We start from the raw sequence: 18517 nt of genomic DNA, 5'->3' as shown, positions 1-18517 counted from the left end.
CGAGCACTTTGGTGTCGCAAAATGATCATCTGACATATTTTCGGCATGTACAAGTGTTGCAAGTGTCCCAGGTGGAAATATATATCATCATTTGAACGTCTTACGATATATTCATACCAAAAATCTGCACAGATCGCTGCCGTGTGATTATCTACCTGTAAATAGTCGCACGTACGGCATCTGTTATAGAGTGTTTCCAAACTTATGGAGGGTACTGTATGTATGTGTGTACGCATGCGCGCGCGCTTTTGTTTGGTTTGTGTATATGTATCTGTTTATGCGCGCGCGCATGCGTTCTTCCGTTTTTCCATTTTGCACGGATACACATTCTTTTTTACTTTGATATTAAACTTTTGTACGAAACTTTTTTCTTTTAATTAAATTGCCTTATTTCCCAAAAATATGTTTGCAACACTTTAACTCACACTCATCCTTCATACAAATTTTTTTTTATTTTCGGTTGTTCCATTTTAAGCTTACAAAACTTCTGAATAAATAATATTTTTCGTTTTCCTGTTTGCTGGTAGTAAAACGTATTGATTTTCTGCATTTCCAGTCCTAGATAATCCAACATATAATTGTCCATGTGAAAAACATTCCTCACGCAAATCAATTCCAACATATTTAAACGTCTGTCCTTGTGATTTATTAATTGTAATTGCGAAGGACACTTTAATTGGAAACTGTTGTCGTTTAAATTGAAATGGCAAATCCGTTGGAATCATGGGGATTCGAGGTATATAAGCAAGTTCACCTGCTGCTGGACCAGTAAGGATGATAGCTTCGATTATGTTGTTGCACATATTTTTGATCTGTAATCTAGTGCCATTACATAATTTCGGTGGATTCAAATTTCGCAACAACATTACTGATATTCCGACTTTCAGTTTCAAATAATGCATTGGAAAACCTGACGGATTAAGTGCGTTTAAAAATTCTTGGGGATAGTGTACTACATCATCATTATTAATGATGATTAAGACGGTATCAATTGATCTGTATTCTCTGCTTTCACAATTTATCTTCTCCAAAATTATGTTGTTTATCTCCTCTACTGATGTATTTCTTGGCGATACAATTGCTCTTTCACATAGCCAATTATAAGATTTCTCTACTAAATTTTCAATATCAGGGTAAACTTCATCAATTAATTCGATTATAGTATTTACAACCTTTCCTATTTTCTCGTCAATATTTATGTAACAATTTTCATTGATTATTTTTCCCTCTCCTATATTTATTAATTGATTTGAAAATTCGAAATCCCCTCCCCCAAGATGTGCTCTCATATTGGTTCTCAAATTCAATTTTTCTATAAAATTCCACATGTAAGATGATTTTAAACATGCCTTTATAATATCTGCTCTTGTTCCTCTTTGAATAACTGGTAATGTCTGCCGAAAGTCCCCTGCAAAAACAAATGTCACTCCACCCATTGCTTTGTTACATGATTTTAAATCTCTTAGGGTTCGATCGATTGCTTCGATGTGGGCTCTGTGACTCATCGTACACTCATCCCACACTATTAATACTGTTTCCTGTATTATTTTCCCAAGTGTTCCATTTTTACGTATTGAGCATACTGTTTCTTTTTCCTGAAATACATTTATTGGTAATTTAAAAGTTGAATGTGCCGTTCTTTTGCCACTAACAAGGGGAGAACCAGGTAGTGCCCTCACCGATTTAAATAAATTTTTAATATGTTGTAGGGTTAACCCCCCACTAATTAATGGTAAAGTGGCACGATGCAATACTCGAGCATTCGCAAGATATTTGCATCGAAATTTACTTATTTAGTCCATTCGCCAGGTCGATTGAGCATTTTTATCGAGGTTGATGGCTTAAGTTAATGTTTTTTTATGTTTTTTGGGTCGTAGAACAAGAATCTGTAAATAGTTTTTTCGTAAGTCGATGCAATAAAAAGTTATTAACAATTTATTTGTTTAAATTGCCCCAGCGATCAAACTATACATCCTATAAAAAAATGAACTAGAGAAAATTTGTTCCTCTTTTCACGATGAACAAAATGGCGTTAAAATTTTTCCAAAATCTTCATTATTGACGGAAATATGTCAATTTTTAGGTAATTACTGCCTACGCGTCGCGGAGTACCCTAGGCGTGCGCGCTCGCGCTCAATTGTACCACACGAGTTTTACTCCTTTAATTTTAATTTAATTTATTTTTTTGCTCCTTTTTTATCCTTTTTTGCTCCTAGGGTACTCCGCGACGCGTAGGCAGTAATTACCTAAAAATTGACATATTTCCGTCAATAATGAAGATTTTGGAAAAATTTAAACGCCATTTTGTTCATCGTGAAAAGAGGAACAAATTTTCTCTAGTTCATTTTTTTATAGGATGTATAGTTTGATCGCTAGGGCAATTTAAACAAATAAATTGTTAATAACTTTGCATCGACTTACGAAAAAACTATTTACAGATTCTTGTTCTATGACCCAAAAAACATAAAAAAAAACATTAACTTAAGCCATCAACCACGATAAAAATGCTCAATCGACCTGGCGAATGGACTAAATAAGTAAATTTCGATGCAAATATCTTGCGAATGCTCGAGTATTGCATCGTGCCACTTTACCATTAATTAGTGGGGGGTTAACCCTACAACATATTAAAAATTTATTTAAATCGGTGAGGGCACTACCTGGTCCTCCCCTTGTAAGCAGAGTTGCTGCAATACCTGACGATGCTACAGCCAAAACCCTTTCCCCTTTTGATCTCACATTAGCCATTATTAAATTTAATAAAAATGTTTTACCAGTTCCTCCAGGAGCATCCAGAAATAATACTTTTCCTAAATTATTGTTCACACTATCCATCATTTTGTCAAATGCCATTTTTTGATCAATTACTAATTTTTGAAGATTGTTACGTACATATTCTTCTAATTCATTTGTATCATATAAACATCCTAAAATCACGTCGAATGAGTTTATGGCATTTTCTTGGTTACGTATTGGTGACATTAAACCGTAATCCACCAAATATTTCTCACTTAGTCTAACAACCTCATCCTCTATTTTAATTAAACCTTTATTACTGATATCATCTGATAATGTTAAAGTTGTGTCATTCATTATATCTACAACGCTCTTTGTGTAAAATATCCTAACATAAATTTAATTTAAATGTTTCCCACAATATGACTGGTTGTGACGGCTGACAAAATACTAAAATAATTGCAAATAATTCTCTTAATCCTCTCGGCGACTGCAATTCAACGGCATCAGCGAGTGTGTTTTTCCATTGGTCATCATTTTCCAAAAGTCCACGTTCTTGGCAAGCCGCTTTAAATGTAGGATTAACCACACCATTTACCGTTCTTAACACCTCAAAAGAAGTTGGGCCTCGAACATGGTGCAATAACATTCGCAAATAAAAACACTCGGTTTGATTTGGATGAATTGTATAAATTCTTCCAAGAGCCGAATCCTTTTTTATACCAGGATGTCCTTCGACATCTTGCCCTCTTTTTCTTCTCATAAATGTATTATTGTTCCAAGTATAGTACCCTGGAACTTCATGATATAATAACGTTTTTGCAAATTCATCCGTTTTGCATAGTTCGAAAAACGCAATTAATGTTGTTTTTCGTGGATTTTCAATAACTTCTTGAATATTGTTTTCTGTAAAATACACGTTGTCCATTTTCTAAATGTACTGCCAAATGCATTACAGTCGGATATCGTTCATGAATTGAAAAATCGAAAAACCTCCAGCAAGCCTCTGAGGTACTTATGTAACGAAGAAGTATGTCGACCATTTACATACTTCTTCACTTCATCCATTTCATTTTGAACAGTAAACGTGGCTTGATCCGAACCTTTATTAATATATTTACATATATACTTAATGGCCTGTACCGAATGGCAATATTCAACATTTATATGAGCCTGTAAACATCTTGTCAGCATAGGACAATATGGAACAATCCATCTATTATCTATTCTCATCATTTTCCCACGTATATTAAGATTTGCAATATATCCTCCATCCTTTAGACTCCTTCGTCTGTAAATTGGATAGCCATCGTGCCCTGTTTGTGTTTCTATAATGAAATTTCGTGGATATCTCTTCAAACATCTATTATTCTTCATGCATGATGAGGCTGTGTTGTGCTCTCCACATGGTCCGTGTATCATATTTTTGCACACTATTGCATATAACAATGGATCACGTTCCTTATCTGGCAGTTCTGCACAAATGAATTTGTCTATTTCGTCTGGCTGAATTTTTGTATACAACCATAAAAGTATATGGCAGTGTGGTAAACCTCGTTTTTGCCACTCCACACTAAACATGTAACATTTCACCATCCCAAATATTCCATTTTTTGTGCATAGTTTCATTAGCTTTTTCATTTTTAAATGAAAAACTCTTGTAATTATATCGTGTCTATCATATGATTTTTGTCCCTGAAACAGTTCATTCTTTATTTCTGGCCACTCCGGATTACATGTAAATGTTATAAATAAATCAGGCCGTCCATAGTTACGCACATACGTCATCGTGTCTTGCGTTTTCTCCTGCATGTATCACGGTGATCCAGTGAATGACGACGGAAGAATAATATGCTGACCTATGTTCGCAGCATTCACGTTAGCATTTAGCATCCTGATTAAGTGCATCTCGCAGATGTATATATTCATCTACTCGCAATTTTTTCTGATTACGTCGTATAAAATCTAATCTTTCTGCGATCATTTTCGCCATCATATCCACACAATACTGGTTGAATAAATTTTTAAAATAATGTATATGATTTATTCTATTTTCTCTAACCATTAGTCTATATGCATAAAACTGCATGCAAGATACTGTTTTCATGTTTACACAATTTGTATTACTTTTTTGTGCTATTGATAAATTATAACCGTCCTCTCCTCTTATAAACATAAGGAGATATTGTAATGGATCATAGGCCCGATGAAGTTCATTAACACGTTGCAACCGTCCATCTCGACAGTGCAGCACGATATCTCTTGATCCCTTTTCCTCATCTATCATCAAGACTGCCACCTCGTTCATTGTAGGAACATTATATCGTCCCCTATGTTCATTTACAGGTGCCCGATCAGCATGAATAATTATCTTTAATTCTTCCGTTGCACCTTCTAAATTTCTTTCAAGATTGTATTTAAAACTTTTAATATAACTATTATGTTCTTTCAAATTTTTTTGCAATAATTCAATCAACTCTTTCTTTAGATTTGGAATTATATCTAATCGTCTTGAAATTTGATCTACGTCTGAAATAAAATAAATCTGTAAAAATTCTGGTTTTTTTCCTGGTATTGGAAGTAAACTGCCAATGTAATGGTATATTTGTCCTTGAATTTTAAATGTGAGCATAAAATTGCCTTCTCTCACTTCTTTTGCACCAAATAATGTCATTTAGAATAAAGTATTATATTTTCTTACATTCTCTAAAAAATTTTTTGAAAATAAATGTGTCCCCAAAATTAGGCTTTTAATTACTTCTGGCGGTTCCTCGAATTCTGGTAAAACCACTTTACCTCCAAAACAACAAAGGCCTGACGATTTCTCAGGCCATTTCCTTGCATTGCAATGTCCACAGATTTTTTCCATTTTTCCAATTGAAATTTCTTTCATATTCTCATAATCTGTTTCAGGTTGATATGCTAATGCTGCCCTTATACCACATGCATTTCTAGATTGCTCCCTATTGCGAGCTGTGCGTTGTCGTTGTTTCTCGAGTCGCCTCATTTGTTGCGTGCTTATTTCTCGCACTCTGCATTCTGCAACATTTAAATGTCGTGCAGCTAAACATTTTAATCTTTTTTGTTCCAATTCGTTGTCTTGATTTAGGCAAGTTTCATTTTCATTCCGTTTCTTTTTTTGCCTGTTAACTTGCATTCTCTTTGCATCAGGAGTATTTCTAGACAATGTAGTCTTTCTTTTTGGCATTTTTTCTGTTATACATTTAATTACACTTCCTTAAATTGAAGAAATTTAAGAACAAAATTGATCATTAACTTAAAAAAAATGATTTTGTATGATAGCATTTTCAGAATTCAATTATTTCATTTCGTTCAAATAATAGACGTGTACTTAATTCAATAAAATAAATAATTGGATCAATAAATTGAAAAATTAACAAAATTGTTTTGTTGATTCTACAATATTTTTCCCTCAGTGTATGATACCATTTTCAGAATTCAATTATTTCATTTCGTTCAAATAATAGACGTGTACTTAATTCAATAAAATAAATATTTGGATCAATAAATTGAAAAATCAACAAAATTATTTTATTGATTCTACAATATTTTTCCATTAATGTAGAACACTCTTATTTTCACTAAAACTTATTTGATATAAATGCCTCAAAATGTTATTAATTTTCTCTTTTTTCTTTTTTTAAACATATTAATTTTATCTTTTTTCTTTTAATATCGTCTTTCTAAATACGTTATTTTCTTTTTTAAATCGTAAAAATAAATCAATAAATATCTTTTTTTTTTATTTTTTGTAATTTTTATTAATTTATTTTTTTTCACTAAAACTTATTTTATCTAAATGTTATTAATTTTTTCTTTTTTCTTTTCTTTTACAAATTAATTTTATTTTTTTTCTTTTAATATCTTCTTTCTAAATACGTTATTTCCTTTTTTAAATCACAATAATCAATAAATGTCTTTTTTTTTATTTTTTTATAATTTCTATTAATTTCTAAATCTTAAAACACTCTTATCTATACTATATATATACTATATATACTATTATACTATATTATTATAAAGAGACAGAGTTTGCAGCCTTTTTTGTTCGCTATGATCTCGGAAATTATTTGACCGAATTTTTACCAAAAGTTACTAAAACTTATTTCATCTAAATATTATTAATTTTCTCTTTTTTATTTTTTTAACACATTAATTTTATCTTTTTTCTTTTAATTTATTTTTTATTTACTATTCTTTAAACTTACCTTTTTTGGTTTCACTGTACCTTACTCAATCCCTCGTTCAAAATCCTGTCCAGAACCTCTTTCTTTCTTTATCTACTTCTATATATATCTTACTCTCATACTCTCCTACTCCATCCTTCGTTCCAAATCCTTAGTTTTCCAAAACCTCTCTTTCTTTATTTACCTCTGTTGTATCTCAAAACCTTCCTCACTATTTTTCTGTTTTTTAAATTAAAAAATAAATATTTATTGTAACTTTAATTATTAACCATAGTACATTTCCATTTTTATTTTAGCTTTAACTTACTTTATCTTCCCCTTCCTCTGCACGTTTTATCTCCCTGTCACAACCGTATCGATTCACATCCATTGTATTCACATCCGTTGTTAACTCTCAATTTCTTTCCCTCGCAACCGCTCAGTTCACACCTATTATTAATTCTCAATTTCTCTCAAATAACTCTCCTTTTCTCAAATATTATTTCCTTATACAATTTACATTCAAATCTGCTTGACTTCTTTCGCTTTTTTGCATTTGTAATGAATTTCAAAGATCGATAATCGTCCAGACAAAAGACAAATCATTTTCTCGAATACACATCGATTTTTTTTATTTTAACATTACGTAAATTTTTTTTTATTTTCTTGAAAGAATTTCAAGGAGAACACATTTTATTTCTAAAATAAATTTACTAAATTTAAAATTAATTTCTTTTAATTTTCTTGAGTAAGATATACAAAACATTTAATAACAATTCTTTTTTTTAATTAAACAAAATCATATACATTTAACATTAATTTCTTTTAATTTTTTTTCAAATTAAATATATCATTTGAATTTTCATCTTCTCCCAAACAATCTCTTCGCTTACGCTTGCTTTTACGCTTGCTTAAGCTATCATCTTTCTCCCTTCTCTCTTCTTTTTTATCTTCCTCCTTTTTCTCTTCATTACTTGCCATTTCCTTTTCATCATCTTTCTACTTTTTCTCTTCTTCATTTCCCATCTCCTTTTCATAGTGTTGCTTGCTTTTACGCTTGCTTAAACTATCACCTTTCTTCCTTCTCTCTTCTTTTTCATCTTCCTCTTTTTTCTCTTCATTACTTGCCATTTCCTTTTCATCATCTTTCTCCCTCTTCTCTTCTTCATTTCTCATCTCCTTTTCATATTCTTCAGCTGCCATAATTAATATTTCGTCCATCCCGTCATTTAAAACTATAATATTTAAATTTACATAATTTACAAATTATTTACAAATTAATATAATAGTTAAATTTACATTTAAATCAATGTAAATATAATATTTAATTTATATTTAAATTTACATCTTTTTTAAACTTACTTTCTTTAAATTCTTCATTTTCTTGCTGAAATTCTTTGTCCATCTTCTATTTATTTTCTTTACTATTTTAATCTTTACTCAATATCTGTACTGTTAGTTTTCGTTATTGACGTTTAATATGTGAATTTAGCGACTTTCAATATTGATTAATTGATTAATATTTAATATGTGAATTTAGCGACTTTTTCGATAGAGTCTTTACTTAAAAAGAATAAATACCGGGTCAAAAAATAACATCACAGGTTCGCTCCTTAAGTTACCACCTTTGTGTTTTCTTTATTATTTTAATCTTTACTCAATATCTGTACTGTTAGTTTTCGTTATTGACGTTTAATATGTGAATTTAACGACTTTCAATATTGATTAATATTGAAAGTCCCCGGGAAATTCTACCCCTATTTTATATACAATTCTTTAAAATTCGGTCAACTATTTCCCGAAAAATTGAAAAAATTTTGAATACCGGTTCCCAAAAAGATCGGTAACAAAAAACTATACAGTTTGTAACACTCCCCGAGAAATTCTATCCCTGTTTTATATACAATTCTTTAAGATTCGATCAATTATTTCCCGAAAAATTCGAAAAATTTCGGATACCGTTTTCCAAAAAAATCGGTAACGCAAAAATATACACTCTATAACATTCCCCGGAAAATTTTACCCCTATTTCATATACTTTTGGTAAAAATTCGGTCAAATAATTTCCGAGATCATAGCGAACAAAAAAGGCTGCAAACTCTGTCTCTTTATAATAATAGTATAGATATAATGTATAATAATATAGAAAATACTAAAAAAAAAAACAAGAAAAACGATGGGGCGCGACCTTCGCATTTGTAGTTCGACGCATTGGCCAGACTGATTCCGCTGGGGAATTTGGAGCCACTGCTAGCGAAGTAGTTCGACGCCTAGTCCGCTACACCACGCTTGAGCCTTGAAGATGCTTCACTGCAATAGTATTAAAAGGAGCGTGCTAAAAGCTAAACGCTTGAGAGTAGCATCGTTTCCATATAGCATTTGTTACTTCTATACGAATACTACATTCCTGTAAAAATTCAGCAAAATCGGTGACCCGAAGGGCCTCCTTTGTAAGTGAGCATATATACTAAACATTGCATAAATTATAAAAACATTGCGTAAATTATAAGTATAAAAAGAAATATTGAAAGACAAGCATTGAAATATTGGACAATTTGGAAAATTAGAAAATGAAACTAATTTTACACTCAGCACACTGAGTAATGTCATAATGCATTCTGCGCTAAACGCAGTGAGTACTGTGAAAATGCAAGGCGGCAGTATGGTCTAGTGGTAGAGCGCCAGACTCGTAATCTGAGGAACCAGGTTCGAGTCCACTAGAGCCATGTAAACATGGAATGTTTTTCCGAAGCTGCGCCCCTCCGTGCAAAATAGGCTCTTGTGCGGAGCAAACTGGGCTCCGTCTTTCGGAAAGAGACGTTAAGCCGTTGGTCCAAAAGGGTTAAAATGAGAGGAGAAAGGGTAGTGGTGTAAAGGTTTGGGTAATGTTCCTTATAAAAACGACTTGCAAACCCTGCGGGGATAAGCAATAAAGATAGTTTATGAGTTTTACTGTGAAAATGCATTCTGCGCTGTGTGCAGTGATTACTGTGAAAATGCATTAATTCTGTGCTAAACGCAGTGAGTACTGTGAAAATGCATTCTGCGCTGTGCGCAGTTTATAATGTTCGAATGAAATATGTACACAGCTCATCAATCTACATCTACGCTTCGCGCAGAAAATCTAATTACAATAAAAGCACAGTTCGAACGAAGTAAAGTAAACGTGAGCGCGGTTACTAGATGGATGGGTGACCGATTGAAAGTGGATTTTTCGAGCGGTTGTCGTATACGGAAGGAGAGTATAGTAGAGTTTAAGTTGTGTGGTGATATTTTTAACCCTTAACTGGTAACGTCGGGTCACTCGTGCCCTGGCGAAAGTGACTGTCCCCTGTAGCTCGAAGGGAGGGGGGCGGGACCAAACTATACTGAAAAAAATTGTATACTACTAAGCTACTAGCTCGCCAAGCGCCGACGGTCTAGTGCGTAAACAGCCGTTGTGAGAGCCAGACGAAATTTTGAAAGTGCACGAGTGACCCGACGTTACCAGTTACGTTGATTAAAAATAGCAGGTGAGTAAAATGTTTATTTTAATTTGGATGTTTTTTTTAACTAAAAATTCATGTTCTTTCATTGGGAATTGATAGATTAATCTTAGTTATCTATAAATATCAATCTATTAATCTATCTTAGAGTTTCCTAACCTAACTTTTAAAGTAAACACGTTTTTTTTTTCAAATTTCGATGTGTTTTTATTATTGTAAATTGAAAGTAAACTCAAAGTTTATGTCATTGTGATATTTTTATTCATTTAAAAATGAATAAAATGTGTATTTTACTGTAATTTGTACCTATTTACGTACTTTCAAAAAACGTGATTTTGATGCTCAAAACTTAAGCATCCCATTAATTTATACATACTTCTAATATTTTTTTCTTTAAAGTACTATTCTTAAACTTTAATTTCCCGTTCGAATTTTTAAAATATATTAATTTTTGCCAAAGTTACGATTTTTTGACAAAAATGGTCCATTCTTCACGTTTTTATTTGTTTATATAAATATATTGTTTAAACAAATGAAAAAATCGGCAATATAGCGATTGATCCTTAAAGTAGGATAGTTAATAAGGTAACATGAATTTTTTCAGATTTTTTTAGAACACTAAAGTATTTTTTAGGCGTCGGACACGAGTGACCCGACGTTACCAGTTACAGGTGCCGAAAAAGACGTTACAAGCGAAGGGTTAATAATAAAACATATACACAAGTAACCCTATTGCAACATTCTTAAGATATTGCATTAAGATTTCAGAAATATAAACACAAACAATTTTGTACCTTGCCAGTGATGATTAACAAATATATTTCAATTGCATCGACTTAACTGGCCACAAATTAAAACAAAATCACGACGTTTCGGCCCTTGGTTTGGGCCCTTTTCAAGTGCAAACTATAACATAACGTGACGCAAAGATCATAAATAAGAGTCAATCTAAAACATATGTATTGAAAGTAACAAAAAGAAAAATTAATACTTAAATCATCCGTATAGAATCGTCATTGAAATCACAAGACTTCCGTAATGTATAAAATTATTCCAGAAAAATCATAAAACTGAAATGTGATATTGTTTTATTTGTGGCCAGTTAAGTCGATGTAATTGAAATATTTATTTCAGAAATATTTTTACATTTTTAAATATTTCAAGAACATTATAGCAAAATATTGCAAAAGTGGACATAGGAATATTGTTGCAAGCTTTCAGAAATATATAATAAAATATTTCAATCTTACAAAATAATATTTCTGCAATGTTTTAACAATATTTCGTGCTGTAAGGGAGGAACAATGGCGCCGAAATAAGAAAAAATAAATTGTTTTATTTAATTTTTTATTTAATTTTTTTAACAATTAAAATAAAAACGGACTGAGAATCAAATTCTCCCCAGCCTTCTCTTCATCCACCTCTCAAGCCGCCTCCTCTACAATCTCCACTCCATCTTTCTCCTCCTATAATCCCTCTCGCTCTTGTAGAATGACAGCTACATAAAAAACAGTACAATTAAAGCGATTAAATAAAAAATTTTGAAAAATTGAAATAATTTAAGAAATAAAATGACACTGACAAATGAAACATGCATGCTATTACGTTGCGTTGATGTAAATGTTAGCCTCTTTTCTCTCTCTCTCTCTCTCCCTCTCCCTCTCTTTCTCCCTCTCCCTCTCCCTCTCCATCTCCCTCTCCCTCTCCCTCTCCCTCTCCCTCTCCCTCTCCCTCTCCCTCTCCCTCTCCCTCTCCCTCTCCCTCTCCCTCTCCCTCTCCCTCTCCCTCTCCCTCTCCCTCTCCCTCTCTCTCTCTCTCTCTCTCTCTCTCTCCCTCTCCCTCTCTCTCTCCCTCTCCCTCTCCCTCTCCCTCTCTCTCTCTCTCTCTCTCTCTCTCTCTCTCTCTCTCTCTCTCTCTCTCTCTCTCTCTCTCTTGCTTGCTTGCTTGGTTACGCCACCTACAGACTTTTTCGCAATCAGCTTAATGTAGATATCAAACGTACCAAAAGTGAGTTTTAATTTGATTCACTTAAAAATATTACTCATCCTGCTAAACTTTGGCGAGAGCTTGCCTGCTACGGTCTTGTAAAATCAACTTCAGTTTCTCCTTTACATTTTTTTACACCCAATCAATTAAATTCATTTTATGTATCAGTTTCCAGTGCTCAGTCGCCTTGCTTATATGTTGACTTTATTTCTGCTATTGATCTGGTTGCCCGTCCATCTCAGCATCCTGAATTTGTTTTCTTTGCTATCACACCTCGTATGGTCCATAAGCACATGTCTACTAGACCTCTCCATTCTTACGCGGTCGGTTCGGATGGCATACCCCTTTATATTTTACGTATTGCATGGCCTACGATTTCATCGTGTCTAACAGCTTTATTTAATCGCTCATTGGAGACTTCTTCGTTTCCATCTCAATGGAAGCGTGCTTTGATTCGCCCACTGTCAAAGATTCGCACTCCTTTGTCCCCGTCTGACACGCGACCGATTGCAAACTTACCAGAATTGTCTAAAATTCTTGAGAGGATTGTTGCTGAACAGATTACTGATTATTTAAATGAGCATAATCTCTTCAATCCTAGACAATCTGCATATCGATCAGGTCATAATACTCAATCTGCTCTTTTGCGTGTTTGCGATGACATTAGAGAGGCGATTGATAATGGACTTATTACAATTATGATATTATTCGACTTTAGTAAAGCATTTGACACTGTTCCGCATCTTCGACTACTTATTAAGCTCAAAGAACTTGGTTTCTCTGATGCCGTGATTGCTTGGATTTTTTAGAGGTGCTAATGTGAGTGAAATAAAATGGTGAGGAAGCAATGAGTAAATTCCTAATTTGTACAATTTTTTATGTTATTGTGGATATGAAATATACATGGTCTACTTTTGATGATAAGAAACAGAATCGTGCAGACTTTTGGGGTTGTAAAAGTAATAAGGTAGTGTAAATAAAGTAAGTAAGACCCTTTATTTAATTAAAGAAGCTTTAGTGGAATTAAAAAATAGAACAATATAATACAACAATATAATATAACAATATAATTAAAATTGTACTTATTTATATGTAAGTACATTTTTAAAAAGACACAGAATATCATAAAACTGTGAAAATATAGAATTCCATAATTCTATATTTAGAACAAAACATACATAAAGACTAAATAAAATATGAATAAAACAAATAGAAAGGACCATGTTAAAAAAAGCTGATTTTTCGCCCCTCAGGAAAATGGATAAAATCTGTTCCATACGTTTTCCACACATAAATACAAACCAAAAATGCATGTATGATTTCGTACAGCTTCTCACCCATATACCCGTAAATGCGTCTTTCTCGGGTGATACAAAGTATTTAAAAAATGAATAAATAATGCTTATTGCCAGAACTCTTTAGAAAACGTTAGAACACGTTCAGAACTACACGAGAATTATAACAGAACTGTTAAAAATCGTACAACGTCTCACCCTATTCTCTCCAAGTACTCGATTCTCGGGCGTTATTAATTTATTTAAAAATTATACAACATTGCTAGTGCCGGGAACTCTTTAGAAAATACTTGTATATACTCAGAACTACTCGAAAAATATTTTACATAAACCGGAACTTCGAGATTTTAACTGGCGTCTCAACTCGGTATACTCATTACATTATAATTTTGTTTTTAGTACTTTATAATTATAATTAATTTTTTTGCTTTTATATGGCAGAACTCTTTATAGAACTATTATAGAACTATAGATCTCGCAAAATCTGATAAGATATAGCGGCGGAACTCGTGTAGGACTGTGTAGGACAAAGTGAGACGCTGCGTGAACCATAGCGTCTCAGTTTGTACTGACGCGTTTTTTTACTTTAGGGGCCAGAACTATTTGTTTAAACTATCAGGAACTTTAGAACTATTGAAAAGGAAGTCAGAACTCTCAATAGTTTGTGAGTTTCCGCAAAATGAGACGCTAGCTTCACATACATGCATTTTTGGTTTGTATTTATGTGTGGAAAACGTATGGAATAGATTTTATCCATTTACCCGAGGAGCGAAAAATCGGCTTTTTTAAAACATTGTCCTTTATAAATAGAACTACATAAATAGAATTTTATAATTCTATAATAAACAAAACTTTTTTCTACTATTATAATTAAAGAATTTAAGTTACAATCTTTGTGTATATAGGTATGGCTATTTCATTTTCAATTGATAATATTGCACAAGCATTAATCTTTCTTGCAACATTAAAAATAAACACGATTTATCAATTTTAATTTACTGAAACTTCTCTCAACAAATGCCATAGTTACAAATAGAGTTAAATATATGTATGGTAAATATCTAGTATTAGAGATTAAGAGATTACTCAAAATGATGACCTTGATGACAACATATTTCAAAATTATGGAAATTGAGGGTGGCTCCCTAATACTGATATTTATCAAATATATTCGTAAAGCTGTGATGGAAAGCAGATAGAAACAAAATTAATTTGAATATAAATAAATTTAAATAAATAAATATTAATTTGGAAAAAATAGAAAATAGTTATATCTTAACCGAAAGAACAATGCCCATTTAGGGTCAACATTTGCCTGTAAGGGAAACGTATGAAATCTGTCTATCTTTATGTTTTTGGGTGTGCTGAACTCGATTATGAAACTTAAAATTGTCCAAAATGCAAGAAGTGAAAATGTAGTTTTGCGATAGAAAAGCTATCGTTTAGCAGCAAGTGTTTGTAATGATCAAATGGCATTTGTATACCAAAGAATTTTTTACTACTATCTTATTATCTTTGAGTTCAAAAGATGGGCCGTGTGCGTGCGCGCGTGCGCGTAAGTTAACTTTTAACCTAAGGTTTAAAGGGATATATCCTATTGGGATCTGACATTCGTCGCCATGACATCTGGTGGTCGAAAGTAAAAGCACTGGACTCTTACAGATCTCGTGGCATTGTACAGGCTTGACGTGCGGTCGTACTGGCTTTGCGTTACTGGCTTTGTATTTTTATTAATATGGAATTTTCTCCGCGTTGTAAATCTACGAGCAGAATTAAGTGTTCAGTTCGCGGTTGTAAAAGTAAGGTTGATCGTAATTTAAATGTTCGATTTCATCTCTCGAAAATTTAATTTGGCAGTTGGATTTTTGATATTTTTTGTTTTATTTCACATAATGAGTAATAGCAAGTAGTTTATTAAAATGTTAAACACATATATCATCTTATATCAACTTTTAAAATAAACTTTATCACATTAACATGTTAACATTAATATAAATATATTAATGTACCAACCAATAACTATAAGAATAAGAGGGGAAAAAGAAGAAAGGAGAACGGGAAGTGAAGAAAAAGAAGAGTTGCAGGACTGGTCTGACGAGGGTAAGAAAGCATTTAAAGCAAGCATAGAAAGGGCAGAATGGACGGTTACGAGCAATGTGGAAGAGAAATGGAGGGAAATGAAGGTCAATATAGGAAATGCAACAAAAAAGAAAAAGAAAGGAACAGGAAGAAAGATAGGATGGAGTCCGTGGTGGGACAACGAGTGTAAGAAGATGAAAAAAGAGCTAAACAAACAAAGAAAGAAAATAAATGGAGGAGAAGAGGAGAAGAAAAGATGGAAAGAAATGAAACACTGCTATAAGTCGTTATGCCTAAAGAAGAAAGAAGAGTGGAAGAGGATGGAGGAGAGAGAAATCGAAGAGATAAAAACAGAAAAACAAGCATGGGACTTTATAAATAGGGGAAGGAGGAAAAGAGAAAAGGTATGCAAGCAAATTGAGTTGAAGGAGTGGAAAGAATATTTCATGAAAAACCTAGAAGGAAGTGAAGTAAATCATGGCGGAATGGAAGCAAGAAATGAAGAAGAAGGAGATGCAATTGAACTGACGATCAAAGAGATATTAAACGAAGTAAAGAAGTTAAGGGGAGGTTCTCATCTAGCGACCCAAAAGTAAGGTGATTTTCTTGAATTTTTTTTTCATAGAAGGAAGTAAATGAATAACTGAAGGTTTTTGACACTTATTTATGGAGTCTAAGAGTACATAGAAAAAATTTTTTTAATAGAAATTACTGCCGTGGAATGGTGTTACACGTGGTGCATCGTGACCGCGTCAAAAAAAGATGTCCAATTGGCAATCACTCTAGCACCTGTAAAAATTATCAGAAATCAAAAATCCAAAAATTTTCATGAAATATATACCTAATATTTGTTGGAGCTTGAACCTATAATATGAATAAAAAGTCGAAAATTAAAAAAATGACGGACATTTGAATTTTGAGAAAAAACGTGAAAAAACGGTACTCAAAATTCAAATCACAATTTTTACAACAGATTTTGTAAATTACGTCATTCTTGGAAAAATGGGCGTTCTTATCTTTATGGACCTTAATGATGCTACCAAGATTGTTAAGAGTGCGGTATCCCACAGAATTTTCAGATTTATCGACTGCTGAGGCGATGATTTCCGAAGTATGTTTTAAATACGGCATAACAATAAAACTTTTTGTTTCCTGTGCACATTCGGAATCATTACCCGTATTATTATTCTTTATGGACTGAAGTTTCCTCAGTCTTTTATTAATATGCAAGAATATTAGATCGATGGGATATCCATTTCCAAGCAATACATTGATGACAAAATTTAAATTTTTATTATAAAAGCTGGGATGTGATAACCTGATTGATCTGTCCACTAGGCTGTAGATTGTTCCTATTTTGTGTTGAATAGGATGATTCGAAAGGAAGGACAATAGCCTACCAGAAAAAGTTTCTTTGTGGAACCAATCTGTTATAATCGTGTCTCCCCTTACAATCAACATCAAGTCCAGAAAGCTAAGACGGCCATTATTTTCGTACTCTATTGTAAATTTAAGTCTATCATGATAACTGTTAAAGTGATCCAGAACATCCTGAACGTTATCCTTAGGAATCTTCATAATAATATCATCCACATAGCGCTTGTAAAACGATAGATGGATGTCCAATGCGCCCAAAACTCTTTCCTCCAAATCCTCCATAACAATGTCCGCCACTGTCGGGGATAAAGGGGAGCCCATTGGAGATCCAAATGTCTGCTTATAGATGACACCGTTAAACGTGAAAAAGGTGGAAGCCAGTACAAATTTGACTGCCGTAATAAATTCAGCACGAGATAACCTTGTTTTTGTTTTTATAAACTTCCATCTCTTTTTTAAACCCTCCACGACCAACTCAGATGGAACATTCGTAAATAATGATACCGCGTCCAGTGAGATCAGAATCTCCGACTTCTGCACTTTTATTTTCGATAGGTCAGTACATAATTCAAAACTGTTGTTGACGTGGCTCTTTGGTTTTGGTAAACTATCAGCTAAAATTTCTTGCAGAAAAGCTGCAAGATTATACAGAGCCGTGTTAACAGAAGAGACTATTATTCTAAAAGGAACGTTCTTTTTGTGAATCTTTGGAAGACCATAAGCTTTTGGAAGTGTAGAATCGCTGGAATGTAGGAAAAAATATTGTTTCTTAGAAATATATTCCTTCTGTAGCCACTTTTTAATCAAGGCATTTAGTTCCCTTTCCATTTTGGCGGATGGATTTCTTTTGACAACTTCATAGGTTGGGCAGCTTTTCTGCAAGAAATTTTAGCTGATAGTTTACCAAAACCAAAGAGCCACGTCAACAACAGTTTTGAATTATGTACTGACCTATCAAAAATAAAAGTGCAGAAGTCGGAGATTCTGATCTCACTGGACGCGGTATCATTATTTACGAATGTTCCATCTGAGTTGGTCGTGGAGGGTTTAAAAAAGAGATGGAAGTTTATAAAAACAAAAACAAGGTTATCTCGTGCTGAATTTATTACGGCAGTCAAATTTGTACTGGCTTCCACCTTTTTCACGTTTAACGGTGTCATCTATAAGCAGACATTTGGATCTTCAATGGGCTCCCCTTTATCCCCGACAGTGGCGGACATTTGTTATGGAGGATTTGGAGGAAAGAGTTTTGGGCGCATTGGACATCCATCTATCGTTTTACAAGCGCTATGTGGATGATATTATTATGAAGATTCCTAAGGATAACGTTCAGGATGTTCTGGATCACTTTAACAGTTATCATGATAGACTT

This window comes from Temnothorax nylanderi, unplaced genomic scaffold (genome assembly GCF_030848795.1).
Source record: "Temnothorax nylanderi isolate EJ_2023f unplaced genomic scaffold, tnyl_v1.0 TNYL_tig0880_pilon, whole genome shotgun sequence".
Classification (NCBI taxonomy): Eukaryota; Metazoa; Arthropoda; class Insecta; order Hymenoptera; family Formicidae; genus Temnothorax; species Temnothorax nylanderi.
The sequence above is the reverse complement of the archived record's forward strand: the minus strand, read 5'-3'. Positions refer to the sequence as shown.